This window comes from Muscardinus avellanarius (assembly GCF_963383645.1).
Source record: "Muscardinus avellanarius genome assembly, chromosome: 12".
NCBI classification, from domain to species: Eukaryota; Metazoa; Chordata; class Mammalia; order Rodentia; family Gliridae; genus Muscardinus; species Muscardinus avellanarius.
Genome location: NC_137798.1, coordinates 7717212 through 7731921, shown reverse-complemented (window position 1 = coordinate 7731921; position 14710 = coordinate 7717212).

Below are 14710 nucleotides of genomic sequence, written 5' to 3'. Positions count from 1 at the left end.
AGGAGGAGGAGAAGGAGCAGGAAGAAGAAGAAGAGGAAGGGGAGGAGGAAGGGAGAAGTAGTTGTGGAGACGAGAGAGGAGGGAGGCACCCAGTCTCCCTTAGAGAGTCAGCTAAGACCTCACAGCTGGAAGTTTTGAGTTGAGTTCTTTTGAAAGAAATAGAGTTTGCTGAATAAAGCCATGCAGAGCACAGCATGTGGGAAGGCCAAGGGTTGTGACCGGAGGGAGGCTTGGGGAGCAGCAGTGATCAGATCATAGGGGCTTGGGAGGGGGGTGGTGTAGCAAAGTAAGGGCTGGGTTCTGAAAGATGCCTTCACCGTCCCCTCCATCATGACCCTTCACTGGATGCTTGACCCCATGCTGAGCACTGCAATGCATTTTCTCTCTCTCTTGAGCCTCACCAAAACTCTGTAGGCAGGAACCATCATGAGGTGACACGGATGATGGCTGTGGCCAAGATCCTGTGGTTGGTGATGCAGGGAACCGCAAGCAGACGACGTCTCTAAATAGAACGGTGTGATTAGAGTCTAACAGCCCTTTCTCTTAGCATCGCTCCCTGTCTCTCTATGCCAGGCCATGCTGTCAAAGTGTTCACAAGACTGCTCTCGTGGCACGGGCTGGCACAGAAAGAGATGTAGGAGCCATGACAGAAGGCAAGTAGACCAGGAGTCTAGATATATCTCTGCGGTGGGATTGCCGAACTTTATAAGCACCCCATATGTTAGAGTGCAGAACAGGGAGGAGCATGGGATGAGGAAGGAGGAGAAGGTGGAGGAACAGGAGCAGGAATTGGGACAGGAGGACAACGATTTCTATTCTGTCACACTCAGCTTAAAAACGCCTCTTGATCACTAAGGATACCCTCAGCACAAAAGAGAAAAGGCAGTTGTATAGACCTGGTGTCATCAACTGAGCAGGAAGTGCTGAAGTCATGGGGATCGATGAGCTCACTCAGGAAGAACAAGAATACAGAGAAAGAGGAGGACCCAGGGCCAGGATGGGTCAGTCACATAACCAGAAGAGGGACCCGCTCCAAAGAAGCGTCAGGAAAGGAGCCACCGACATGAGATGCTGCGTCTTTCTCACAGCGCCCTTTTCCTCTAGGCACAGGTCAGATGCTCAACAAACTCCAGGTGGGTAAATAAGAGGAGCGAGGAAAGAAAGGCAGCCTGGAAGTAAGGAACATGGTTCCAAAACACAACAGTCAATAGTGCTTAATATATGCTTAGAAAGCCGGGCGTGGTGGCGCACGCTTGTAATCCCAGCATTCGGTAGGCTGAGACCTGAGGACCGCCATTTGCAGACAGCCTCAGATACTTAGTGAGGCCCTCTGCAACTCAGGGAGACCAGGTTTCAAAATAAAGAATAAAAACTAGGGCAGGGGGTATAGCTTGGAAGTGGAATGCCCCTGAGTTCCATCCCCAACCCGCAAATTATATATATATATACTTAGAAATGCGTTAAATGTGTAAAATTAAAAAGATCTGTGATCACTATAATGTTACCATTCTCTTTGATATCTTTCCATGAGAAATCCTTAAAACAAATACTACCTTCTAATGCTCCTATGTGCTATACAAGCATCTAGCCCACATACACTTAGAAGTTGTATTTCTACCAAGAGCCGTGGGGCAATCCTGCAACCCCAGCTGCTCGGGAGGCTGAGGCAGGAGGATTGGAAGTTCTAAGACAGCCTGTGAAACTTATGGGGACCCTAATTCAAAACAAAATTTTAAAAGGGCTAGAAGTAGTTGGGCGTGGTGGCGCACGCTTTGTAATCCCAGCGCTTAGAAGGCTGAGACAGGAGGATCTCACAGGTTCGAAGCCAGCCTCGGCTACTTACTTAGTGAGGCTCTCAACAACTTAATGAGACCCTGTTTCCAAATAAAATATAAAATAGGTCTGGGAGTATACCCTGGAGGTAGAAAGCCCTAGGTTTTGTCCCCAGTACCACAGAAAAAGGGCTAGAGGTATAACTCCACAGTAGAGTACTTGCCTAGTATGCATGAGACCCTAGGTTCAATCCCCAGTAAAACACAGAGAGAGAAATTCAAAAAAAGTTAAAATTTCCAATTTATTTTTAAATATTTAACTTTTTTCTACTAAATGAAAATTTCCAATTAGCCATGTATAAACAAAAAAATCACTCAGGCACACACACACAAAAATCACTTGAGAGCTGGGTGTGGTAGTGCACGCTTGTAATCCCAGCATTTGGGAGGCTGAGACAGGAGGATCACAGTTCAAGGACAGCCTCAGCTACTCAGTGGGCCCCTCTGCAACTCAGTGAGACCCTGTTTCAAAATAAAAAGTAAAAAATAGGGCTGGGGGTGTAGCTAGTAGGTGGAATGCCCCTGGGTTCCATCCCCAGTACCACAAAAGAAAAGAAATCATTTGACCTTTCATGTGTAGCCAAGCATCAAGATGACGGTGCGTGCCTGAAACCCACATTACTTAGAAAGCTGAGACAGAAGGATTTCAGGTTCAAGGCCAGCCTCAGCAACTAAGCAAGACCCTGATCAACGTAGTGAGACTCTACTTTAAAGTAAAATTTAAAAGATCTGAGGGTGGAGCTGGAAGATAGAATGCCCCTGGGTCCAATAAAGGCCGGCGTGCAGAGATGCCTGAGCCACGCAGGGTCCTGAGCACAGGTGTGGCTCATCGTATATGAAATCTCAGATTTCCTCATCCCTCTCTAACAAGCCTTCAGCCTCCAATTAATGTTTCTTGCCAATTTTCTTGCATTTTTCAAACAGATCATTGTTAACCACTGGAGACCTGAGTCAGTCTTGTGTCTATCAACAAAACAACTTAGAAGGATCAGTTTTTCTGTTCAGACAAATCTCATTGCTAAAAATGTAACCCTCCAGTCTCAGAGGGCTAGTCAGAGCCAACTCTGACATCTGAGACATGACTTAATCAGAGAAGCAACAGTATCTCAAATAGACACTGTAGATGAAATCTTAAAAAAAAAAAAAACACCAACAAATACCAAGGAAAGTAACAAAGACCACTCCTGCTAACAGAATAAAAATTTGAATTTCAAAAAAAAAAATAAAACGAAGTTGGACGTGGTGGCGCACGCTTGTCATCCCAGCATTCAGGAGGCTGAGGCACAGGAGGATTGTGGTTCACAGACAGCCTCAGCTACTTAGTGAGGCCCTTTGCAACTCAGTGAGACCCTATTTCAAAATAAAGAATAAAAAAATAGGGTTGCGGTGTAGCTTGGAGATAGAATGCCCCTGGATTCCATCCCCAGCGCCACACTAAAAAAGAAAATGTCATACTTTCCATCCCTTAACTTCCCCAAAATAATTTCTAATAAGAAGAAAATAATATAAACCAGTCATGGTGGTGCACACCTGTAATCCCAGTACTGGGGAGGCTGAGACAAGAGGATCACAGGTTCAAGGACAGCCTCAGCAGCCTAGGAGAGTATCAGCAATTTAGCAAGATCCCAGACTGAGAGCATAGCTTGGAGGTAGAATGTACCTGGGTTCAATTCCCAGTATCACTCACACACACACACCACACACACACACACACACACACACACACACACACACACAGAAAAATAGTATAGACTATTTGGTAAATCTCAACTACGCAAATGAAAACAGCAAAGCCAAAGAGGCACCAGGAAGAAAGAAAAAGTCCCCACCAGCCCAGAGCCATCTCTGCTGGGTCTCACAGTAACCAAGGACCAGTCCCCACTTACTCACCTCGACCGACTGGGACCTCAGCCAGTCCCCCAAAGGGAGACTTCCCAGCAGTGCAGGGAGATCAGAGGAGTAGCCATATCAAAGAAGAAGGGAAAAAAAGCAAGGCTATTCTGCAAAAACACAAGCTAGGTCCCTAGGGGACATTCGTGGAAACCTGAGATCAACCCCCACACCCCTCGACACACACACACTAAAAAATAAGGCTCTTGACCACTGACTCTACAGGAAGCTGCGAGGCGGAGGCAGCCTGGCTGGTCCTCAGAAAAAGAGGAAGACACGCAAGAGAGCACCCAGGCTAGCAGAGAAGACTTGGGAGGTGGGGGAGAGCGCTCTTTGGAAAAAGCTAGAGTCGCTTCACCTGCAGCTGCTGCTAGCTCCAGGGCAGAACTGGTTAATCCTGGAGAAACCAAAGGAGGCTCCCAGGAGGCTGGCCCCTGGAGGATGGCTTCCTCCCTTCGTGGGAACCCAGAGTTCAGAGGGGTGGAATTAGACGGTGGAAGGAACACGACTGCCACGCCTCTCTGCCCAACTTCCATCAGCCCTGGCCAGAGGAAGAGGGCTTGGAGCTCCCCACCTGTTTCCCAGGCATTAAAAAGGAAACCAATAGAGGCTTGGTGTCTTGAGCTTTGTTGCTATTGCTTCTCAGTCATCACAAGGGGAGTTGAGCTTTCTTATGGCTGAAAGCTGAGCATACATGAGCAACATTTAAGCCACAAGGCAGAGCAGCCACACTTCTTCTTTCCCAGCATCCTTAGTTTCGTGGCAGAGGAAACAAGCGTTAACCCCAAGAATGCCAAAGAACAGATGCTCACAGGAAACGGGCTTAGATGATTTTGTTTGAAACAGGATCTTGCTAAGTTACTGAGGCTGCTCTCAAATCTGTGATCCTCCTATCTCTACCTCTCAAGAACTTAGATCCTGTTTCAAAGCACAGAAATAAACCGGGCGGGCGTGGTGGGCACGCTTGTAATCCCACCCTTCGGGAGGCTGAGACAGGAGGATTGTGGTTCGCGGCCAGCCTCAGCTACTTAGTGAGGCCCTTTACAACTCAGTGAGACCCTGTTTCAAAAATAAAGAGTAAAAAAATAGGCCTATGGGTGTAGCTAGGAAGTAGAATGCTCCTGAGTTCCATCCCCAGTACCACACACACAAAAAAAAAAAAAAAAAAAAATACAAAATAAAGTATAGGGTCAGGGATGTAGTTCAATTCCCCGCACCACCAAAAATAAATTAATTAATTAATTAATAAAATAAATTTTGTTTGCTTGGGACAATTCTAGCTCATAAGGTAGGATAAGATGAAAACCAAATAATTTGATTTGTGTCTATTTTTAAAAGGAAGGCCACAGCTCCTCTTAAATATGCCTTGAGCCATGTAGGGATTTTCCAGAAGTTGCATCAGATTTGCCAGTGAAGCGCTGAAACCATGTGTCTATAGTTAGAACAAGTCAATCCCCTGTGCCCGGTCAACTCCATTCTCCTGGAACATCTTCCTACTGGGAGGTTTTCACAGAAAGCAAGGTAAACAGAAACTAGTGCCTTTTCCTCCAAAAGCTCCCCAGGAGCCAAAAACTGCGGGTTTCTGGAAACAACAGTGATGACTTCCTTATGTGATAGAGGACCAAGAATCATGTAGAGGAAGGCACAATTAGCTCTTAAAAATACTTTAAAAACGCTTTTAAGCGAAAAAATTAAGCTTAGCTTCTATACCGTTTTTAAACCCACCATACTGATAGTTACTGTAAGTTTGGTCATTCTCTTTGTTGAAGATATAAGGAAATCAACAACTTTCCCTGCATTCTTAGTGGGATATAAATTGGTAAATCATTTTTAAAGGACACTAGTTCCCATCAAATATAAAACTGAGCATGTTTTTATTTTTTTAATAATTTACCTGATAGCCTGGCATGGTCCATCCTTGTAATCCAGTACTTGGTAGGATGAGACAAGAGGATCCCAGGTTTGAGGTCAGCCTCAGCAATTTAGTGAGGCCTTGAGCAACTTAGCAAGACCCTATTTCAAAAATAAAAGGCTGAGGATGGAATTCAGGGGTAGAATGCACCTGGGTTTAACCCCTCTAAAAAATAATTCATCTTACAAATAATCATACACAGGTGCAAACATGTTCAGTATAGCCCTGTGTTGTAAAAGAAAAGAAACTAAAAAATGGCTTAAGCATAAGGAACTGGCTAAATAAGATGAAGTACATTTATACAAAGTAGTTCCATGCAGGCATCAAGAAGAGGTAAATCAGGTGTGATGGTGCATGCCTACAGTCCCAGCTACTCAGGAAGCCGAGGAAGGAGAATCAGTTGAGCCCAGGAGTTCACGGCCTAGTGAACTCCTGTGATAGTGAAAGCCTATCCTTTTTTTTTTTTTTTTTTAATAAAAGGAGTAGAATTGGGTTGAATATTCAGGTCATGTGGGTTCAACTCTGGCTCCACTGGTGACTATCCAGATAACTCAGGGAAACTCCTTAAACCTCTCACGGACTCAATCTTTCCAGAAATTTCAACACTAGAGATATATTGTTTTGGCTGACTCATCATATATTTATATATCACATATTGAACCCATGGGTGCTCTACAACTTCAGCCCTTTTTATTTTTTATTTTGAAACAGAGACTAAATTGCTGAGGCTAGCCTTGAACCTGTGATCCTCCTCTGTCCTACTCCCAAGAACTACAATTACAAACATGTGCCACCATGCCCAACTCTAGTCATATTATTAAAATGCTTTTAAAGGTTCTAAATTGTTTTAAAATGCTCTATTTGTTGAACTGATTTAATCATATTTTTTCCTAAACAAAGACAAGAAAGAATGAGATCTTTATGGAAGAAAGCAGGCTAGAAGAATAGAATCAGGGCTTACCATGCCTCCAAAGGGACCAGAGGACTCCTTTCTCATGTTTACCCCATGCATAGAATTTACTATAATGCATACACCTGCATGTGTATGGGGAGGGAGGTGTAGCATTAATTTTTATGACTTAGAAACAATCACTTTGGCTGGGGCCCACGAATCCAGGATCGGAGCCTGCTGAGCAGCGAGGCCAGTGCTGGGGCCCGCGAGGCCAAGATAGGAGCCTGCCAAGTGGCAAGGCCAGTGCTGGGGCCCATGAGGCTGTGATCGGAGCCTGCCTAGTGTAGAGACCAGGCCTGGGGCCTGCTGCACAGCAAAGGGCCAGTGGGTCCCCGCAATCGTGCAGTCAGGAAGCACTTGAAGCTGCCGCTGCCTCACCCCATCTCTCAGCAGATCTCCAGATCCAAGTGACCTCTATTTTAAAAAAAAAATGTGTGTGAGTGGATCATCTCATCAAAGTCACTTACCTTCTGGCAAATGGGAAATAGTGTGGAAAACAAAAGTAGGACTTTCAAAGAAGAGATAAACTGTAATTGATCGGGTGTGGAACTCTAATACATTATTGGTGGGATTGCAAATTAATGCAACCACTTTGAAAAACAGCATGGAAGATCCTCAGAAGAATTACAATAAACTTACCATATGACCCAGTAATACCACCTATGGGGATTTACCCAAAAAAATGAAAACCAAACTACCAAACCAATGCACAAGTATCTATGTCCAAAGATGCACAATTCATCATTCCCAAACTTTCAGCCAAGATGTCCATCAACAGATGAGTGGATTACAAAACTATGGGGTATGTACACAATGGAATTTTACCCAGCCATAAAGGAGAACAAAATTATGACATATACAGAGAAATGTCACAAAAAAATTAAAAAATCAGATGTTTTCCCTAATATGCAAAAACTAGGGAGAAATGGGTAATAGGAGGAACTCTAGTTGAAGAAGAAGCCCTATAGAGGAGCAATTAAGGTGACCTATCTGAGGGGATGGGAGGGGGGAAGATGGGAAACTCTTTAAAGCACATGATGTACTTAGACATCAAAGTCAATTACTCAACCAAGCATGGGAAGGAGGGAGGGAGAGGGAATGGGATGGGAATTGGATAAAGCCTAATTGGGTGATGTGTACATGTATATCTCCACAAGTTTTTTATTCCATTAAGATGTTTGACTACAATGCACCAATAAAAATATATTAAAAAATTAAAAAAGGAAACAATTACTTTGGAATGTGACTATCATGCCTTTAAACACCCTCTTGCAAATAGATCTTTGGGCCTTATACCAAAAAAAAGACTTTTATGGTATTATAGATAATAAATATCTATATCTATATAGATTATAGATAGACTAAAAGTCACAAAACATAAGATTAATTTATCTCAACCTTAAAGTCCCAACTCTCTTTATCCATCCCTGGAATGTAACCCACAGCAGTCGCCTGTTTCTGCCAGGCTCGCTTGTCATCCAGCATCCCCTTGACTCTCACTTCCTTCAGATCTGTTCACTGACTCAGAGAGGCCTGCGTGGGTCAGCCCACTTAGACAACACCCACACTCCATCACCCTCAACTCCTTGTCTGGCTTTATTTTTCTCCATCAGAACACTATACAGCCCTTATATTGTGGATTTTCTTGCTTATGGACCAGATCTGACTATAGCAATAGCCTCAGGAGGGCAGGAACTTGGCAGTGTCACCGCTGCGTTCCCAGGGCCTTGAACAGAGCTTAGTAATGCCAGATGGATGCTTTGTGGACAAGTAAACTAGTAACAGTGTTGTTACGTTCATATTTGCTGTGTACCAAATATGCATGTGACCCTCCCTTCCTTCTTTAGATATATTTTTGTTAGTGCAGTGTAATCTCACATCATAATGAATTTCAGGGTGATAGGGACATAAATACACATGGTAATCTTCCCCCACTCCCTCCCACTCCCTTCCTTTCCCCAAATGTGATACTGACTTGGCTTTGATGATTTCATACATGTACGTAGCGTCAATAGAAATGTTCCTTTCAGCAGCCCTCCCCCTAAATGTGAGCTGCTAGAGCACAGGGTCTTTTGACTCATTCATTTCCAACGCCCAGTAAATAGTAATCAATGAACTTGAAGTTGGACTCCAAAGCAGGGTTCTCTAAACGACTCTTTCCACTTCTGTTCCACTGCCATTAATAATGTGCCCTGAGCTTAATTTCTCTTACCTCATCTGAACTAGTCAGTCCCCACTGGCAGGCCCAATTTAAACAGACCTCATTACAGGCCAGGAATGATAATGGTTCAAGTCAGATTTCAGTCTTCTTTGTAGTGCATCGTGAAGTACCAGGCTCCGAGGAGGAAGAGCTTAGGAAGAAGAAGACCATCTGCATATCCAAAAGTGAGGAAAGCAACTGCTCCAGCTTGAGAGTGTGGAAAGAGGGGCTCTCGTAAGTGAAAGCTGCAGAAGAAGAGCTTCTTAAAGTCCTGCATTCCTCCACTCTTAGCGCCATGCCCAAAAGAACCAAAAGCAGGAACTCAGATATCTGCACACCAGCGTTCACAGTAGCATTACCCACAATAGCCAAAAGGCAGAAACAGCCCAAATGTTTACCGACAGATAAAGAGGAAAACAAAATGTAAGATATATATAAAGAAGAGAATACTAATCCACCTTAAAAAGGAACAAAATTTGGATACATGGCACAATCTATGAGATGACTTGGATACAAAAAAATAAATATTGTATGATTCCATTTATATGCGGTACCTGTAATGGGCAAACCATAGAAACAGAAAGAATAGAGGTTATCAAGGGTCAGAGGAGAGGAAAAATGGAAAATTAGTGCTTACTATGTAAAGAGTATCTGATTGAAACAGGAAAAAGTTCTTGAGATGGATAGTGGTGATAATTACACAACACTGTGAGTGTACTTGATAACACTGAACTACATACCTAAAAACAGTCTAAATGCTTAAAATGGTAACTGTTAGCTACATATGTACATCTAACATATACATAACATTTACCATTTAACACACACACCTAAAAAAAATCTGCTTTTTCATTGTTAGGAGTATAAAGACAGGAAACAGAGAAGGACAATCATCCTGTAGAAAGACACTATTAGCCCGATTAAATTCCTGACTTAAGGGACAATAAAAAAAATCTTGCATTCCCATGGCACAAAGGAATATGAATGGGGTTCAATATTTTTTTAATTATAGCATTTATTTGGTGGTTCTGGGGTTCCTGGAAACCCTTCTACCTCTGGGCTACACTCCCAGACCTGTTTTTTATACTTTTTTTATATAGAAACAGCGTCTCTTAAGCCAGCGCTGCTGGCTTCGAACCTGCGCAATCCTCCTGTCTCCGCCTCCCAAGCGCGGGGATTACAAGCGTGCGCCACCACGCCCTGCATGGTGGAGTTCTGTTAGGCAGCATGGACACTGTCAGAACACCAGAATGTTGTCTACATTTTTCCAAGGTTTATTTTGCCTTAAAACCGTATCTTTAGCTGAGCAGGAGGATCACAGGTTTGCGGCCAGCCTTGGCAACTTGTGCGGTAGCTCCACTACTTAGTGAGACCCTGTTTCAAAATAAAAAATAAAATAGGGCTAGGGTGTAGCTTGGAGGTAGAATGCCACTGAGTTCAATCCCCAGTACAAAAAAAAAAAAAAAAAAGCTCATCTTTATTTCTGCAATCTAGTTTCCAAAGAGCTTTCTCAATGATCACCTGGATTTGTCCTTTCAGCCTATTATACAAAAGGAATTAAACATTTGAGCATATGACAGAAAAAAATTTTCTGAATTCACTTTCTCTCTTACCTTGTCCTCTAACTTTTCACACATTTCACCAAAAAGAAAAAAACAGACAGTTTTAGGGTACCGTGTTCATTGGATTGCTCGCTTTTAGTGCCAGCAAAGGAAGACTGGGGTGATTAAAATATCAAACTTAGTCCTTGGCATCAACCCTAAGTGATAGAGGAGTGGCATTGATCTAAAATTGAAATGTGGGCATCTGCAATAGTAGTGAAAGAAACCCAGAGCAAAGTAATCTATAATCTTATAAACACATTATTCAACCCTCCACTGGCTCTAAGCACACCAGAAGCTATTTAAGGGAAGTCCTGGAGTCTCCACTATAACCCTGCACACAGAAGCAGGAACATTGCTGCTGGTAATGATGGAAGCCATGCCATGCTGTGCAAGGTACTTAACTTGCACATTAAGGAAAATTATAACTTTCCTCTCAAGTTATTTGTGAACACTAAGCAGGCTGTTCCTTAAATGAATAACAAATAAAATAATTAATTCATGCATAAATTGCCTATGCAGTAACAGACAAAGGATAAACAGCACATAATCTGGCACCCGTTGTATAGTCATCTAACAAAAGTCGATGTCTTTTTTCTAGAATCTTCCCAGTGGCTACCCCATTTCCTTTATCAGGACAGCAGGAAGACATGTGAGTTCTGAACTGTTCCACATCCCTAGTTCCTTCCATCCTGATCTCACCACCTGTCTTCTCTTCCCTCTAAGACAATACTCCCCAAGTACATCTTTTCAATATACCATAAAACAGAAAAATCAGACATTTTAAAGAATAAAATCAGTCAGGAAGAATAGAGAAGTCTTACTATTTTCTCCTTGCACTGGAAGATTGTTCTTCACTCTTCCATCCCCTCCTCTCCACCTCCTTGAACACTAATAAAGTTCCTCATCCACTGCATCCTTCTTCAGCGCTGACTCAACTTCCATTCACAAACAGACTACCAAATCTTAGAAATCACAAATACCCTTACAATCTTTTTGTAAAAATGATTTTACTAGTACACTGCAATTACACCTCATGGTGGGCTTCAAGGTGATAAAGTCATTCATGCACGCGGTTCTTGGTATATTTTCCTCTACATCCCAATCTTCTTCCTCTCCTCCCTCCTCATGTGAGTTAGTAAGATTTCACATATTTCCATAGTATTATTGGAACTGTTTTCGTCTTCAGTCCTCCCTCTTACCCCTAAACCCCTTCAACTACTCTCCCTCTCTCTCTCTCTCTCTCAATACCTCCCTCTCTTTCTCCTCTCTCTCTCTCTCTCCCCCTCATTTAAAGTTCCTGTGTGTCCTATTTCCTCTCGAGATAAATATAGAATGCTTCACAAATTTACATGTTGTCCTTGCACAAGGTCAGTGCTAATCTTCTCTGTATCATTCCAATTTTAGTATACATGCACCCCTACGGTCCTTAATATTTAAAAAGAAAGTATAGTTGTCTGACCTCTTGTTGTTTCGTGTAGCTTCTGGCACTCTCCATGGTGTGTTGGGCTGAAGTCCACCAAGAGAAGGTGACTCACTCAGCCTCCCTCAATTTCCCAACCAATTACTTCCTGTTGGTTGGTTAACCTTTTGTGAAAGTAGGCTTCCTTCTGTTGTCAGCCAACGTAAGTGACTGACCCGTTGCAGGTGGTGCCATTTCCTATGTGGGGTTTTCCGGCCTCCATGAAAGGGCTCACAGTCGAGTTTTAGTTATTTCTGAACTAACTTGCAAAAGGAGAATCATAGAATGCAAATGGGAGACAGTGCCTAAGAAGTCAAGCCACAGAGAGGGACCTATTTAGGAATAGAAGAGTTTCCTATTCTACTCTTAAAATTCCAGGAGCTAAAAATAGAAAATGAACCAAAGTAATAGAGGTCCACTACGACATTACAATTCAGTAGATATGATTTTTAAAACTTAAAGATACTCACATCCCTGCTCTAGGAACTGGCTTCATAGGATTGTCTTCAAGGGCTCTTATAAATATCCCTGTCCGTACACCAGATGCAAGTGGGACGTAGAACCTAAAGAGTTTGCTATTATGCAAGGCTGCTCACCAAAACCAGGTGATTTTCATTTAACTTAACCTTTCAAGTGCTCTCTGAACCATGTGTTCCAGAACTAGACGACCCGGCTTTAAACCAGACAGCCTAACTCCAAGCCAGACAATTGGCACCCCCAGTTGTAAAAAAAACCATTCTAACACGGTTCGTTTCCAACTAATGAATGAATTTCCAAGACCAAAACTAGATCCTGGAATAGACAGTTGGCACAAGCAAGAAAAACACATCCCAAAATGATGTAGCTCTGGCTCTCAGGGAAGTACAATGCCTTCTTTGCGCGTAATAAGTTCCCAGAAGAGATTTCTTTTGGCCTCTCATTTTTTTATAGGTTGATATCAGAAGTCCCTCCAGGCATAGGGACACTAACCAGAAAGGAGGAGCGGAGGAATAGATCTGATCTAGGGCAGCAGTTCTTGCCATCTCAGAACCTTCAAAACACAGAAGCAGCCAGAGACTCGGACTGTTCAACTCACTCGCTCCAGCCCCCCATTTTTGCCTCAGCGGTCCGACATCCTGGCAAGAAGGCAGGACCAAGGTCAAATGGCTTCTTTTTGCATCTCTACCCTGGTAGCCTGTCCGGCAGATCAATAGCTGTGGAAGGTCCCTGCCCTTACACGGCATGGGAAAGTGCAGGATCCAATTCAGGCCCCTAACCAGGACATATCTTCACATTCATCACCATTTTCCAATTTCCATTTTCCCAAGCTCCAATCTTGGGAAACCCCTCTGCAAGGCACTGGGAATCTGGGGGTAGATCTAGATGCAGTCGCTGCCCTAGTGAGAACCTTTCGAATGGAAGGCAAATGAGTTGTCAACAGTCTGTGATGCAATGTGACACGAACTCTCATGGAGGTACCCCTGTTCAGACAGGCTTTGGAATATAGAAGAGGGAGGACGTATTCTATGTGGGTGTAGAAGGGTCAGGGGAACCTCAGCAGAATCCTGGAAGATGAACTGTCCAAGATTTTAAAATATAATATATATATTTTAAAATATAATATATATATATATTACTGATCATTTATACCTCCTCTCATCTAAGCAAGCTCCATCCCATCTCAGCAGCTATTATCTCAGGATATACAGGATTACTAGATATCCTGAGATATCTAGTAGGATTATCTAGATAGGAGATATCTAGATAGGAGATAGGAGATATCTAGATAAAATTACTAGATCCTAGCAGAACAGAGACCAGGCAAGCGTTAAGTAGGAATTGAGTCCCAAATTCCTCAAATGTCACCTGTGGAGCAGGACAACCAAGATGCGCTTTCCTGGGTGAGTAGCCTTGGCCTCTGCTGTGTTGTTGGTTGTAAGGAAATCGGTCCTATGAAACTGGGAGGTCGCACTGGGGCCAAAGGTAAAAACCTGGGTTGGCAGGAGGGGGCCAAGCTGCGCGCGATCATCCTGCTCTCTCCAGACTGAATGCAGAGGAAGGTGTTCTGAGGGAGAATCTGCCTCTCTTCCAGCTTCTGGTAGCTGCCTATTCAGCCTGTCTTTGGGGGAAAACATCACAGCAGATGAGGAAGGACAAGGCGTGCGTCGCTGGGTCTGCACACTTCCCCACTAATGCTGAGCCACCCCTGAGTAGAAGACGCTCCAGCCTTGAAGCCCGGGAGCCACAATGCCTGAAAGGCTGACGAAGCTACTCCCCGTGAATCCTCGTGTTTCTGAGCATCCTTGGGTAGGGAAGGGGCTGCTTCCAAGTTTTCCCATATCCTTAAGCCAATGTGTTTCACCTCGTGTCCAGATCTGTCAGGAAAAGGAGGCTTGAAAACTATCCCAGAAAAGGAGAAGGAAATATGGAGTTAAGTCATGCCAGAGGCCAGAGAGAGAGCCGCCATGGAGGCAGACACCAGAGTACTGTGTTTTTCTTCCTTTATCTTTCTTTTTCTTTTCTTTTTCTTTCTTCTTTTCCTTTTTCTCTTTAGATCTAAGCTTCTAGGAAACGCTGACTATGGAATCATCTAGGAAGATGTGGAGGCACCAGAGAAATCTGGGCTAATGAACTGTTTCTTTTGTCTCTAAAGAGCACCTTGTCCACCAGCACATCAACTCCTGTGAGGCTGGGAACACGGGAGGAAGGCTACGCTCCTGCATCCTCGTGGCTGATAAAGGGCAACACCTGGGTCCAGATTATGTGACCAAGGCTCCTGCTTCCTCCGCCATCACACCCAAAGAAGTTCTCAGTGATGTCTTCTTGGAGAGGATCAGAAGGAAGAAAAGGACGTTCAAACCCTAAAGAATAAATAAATAAAT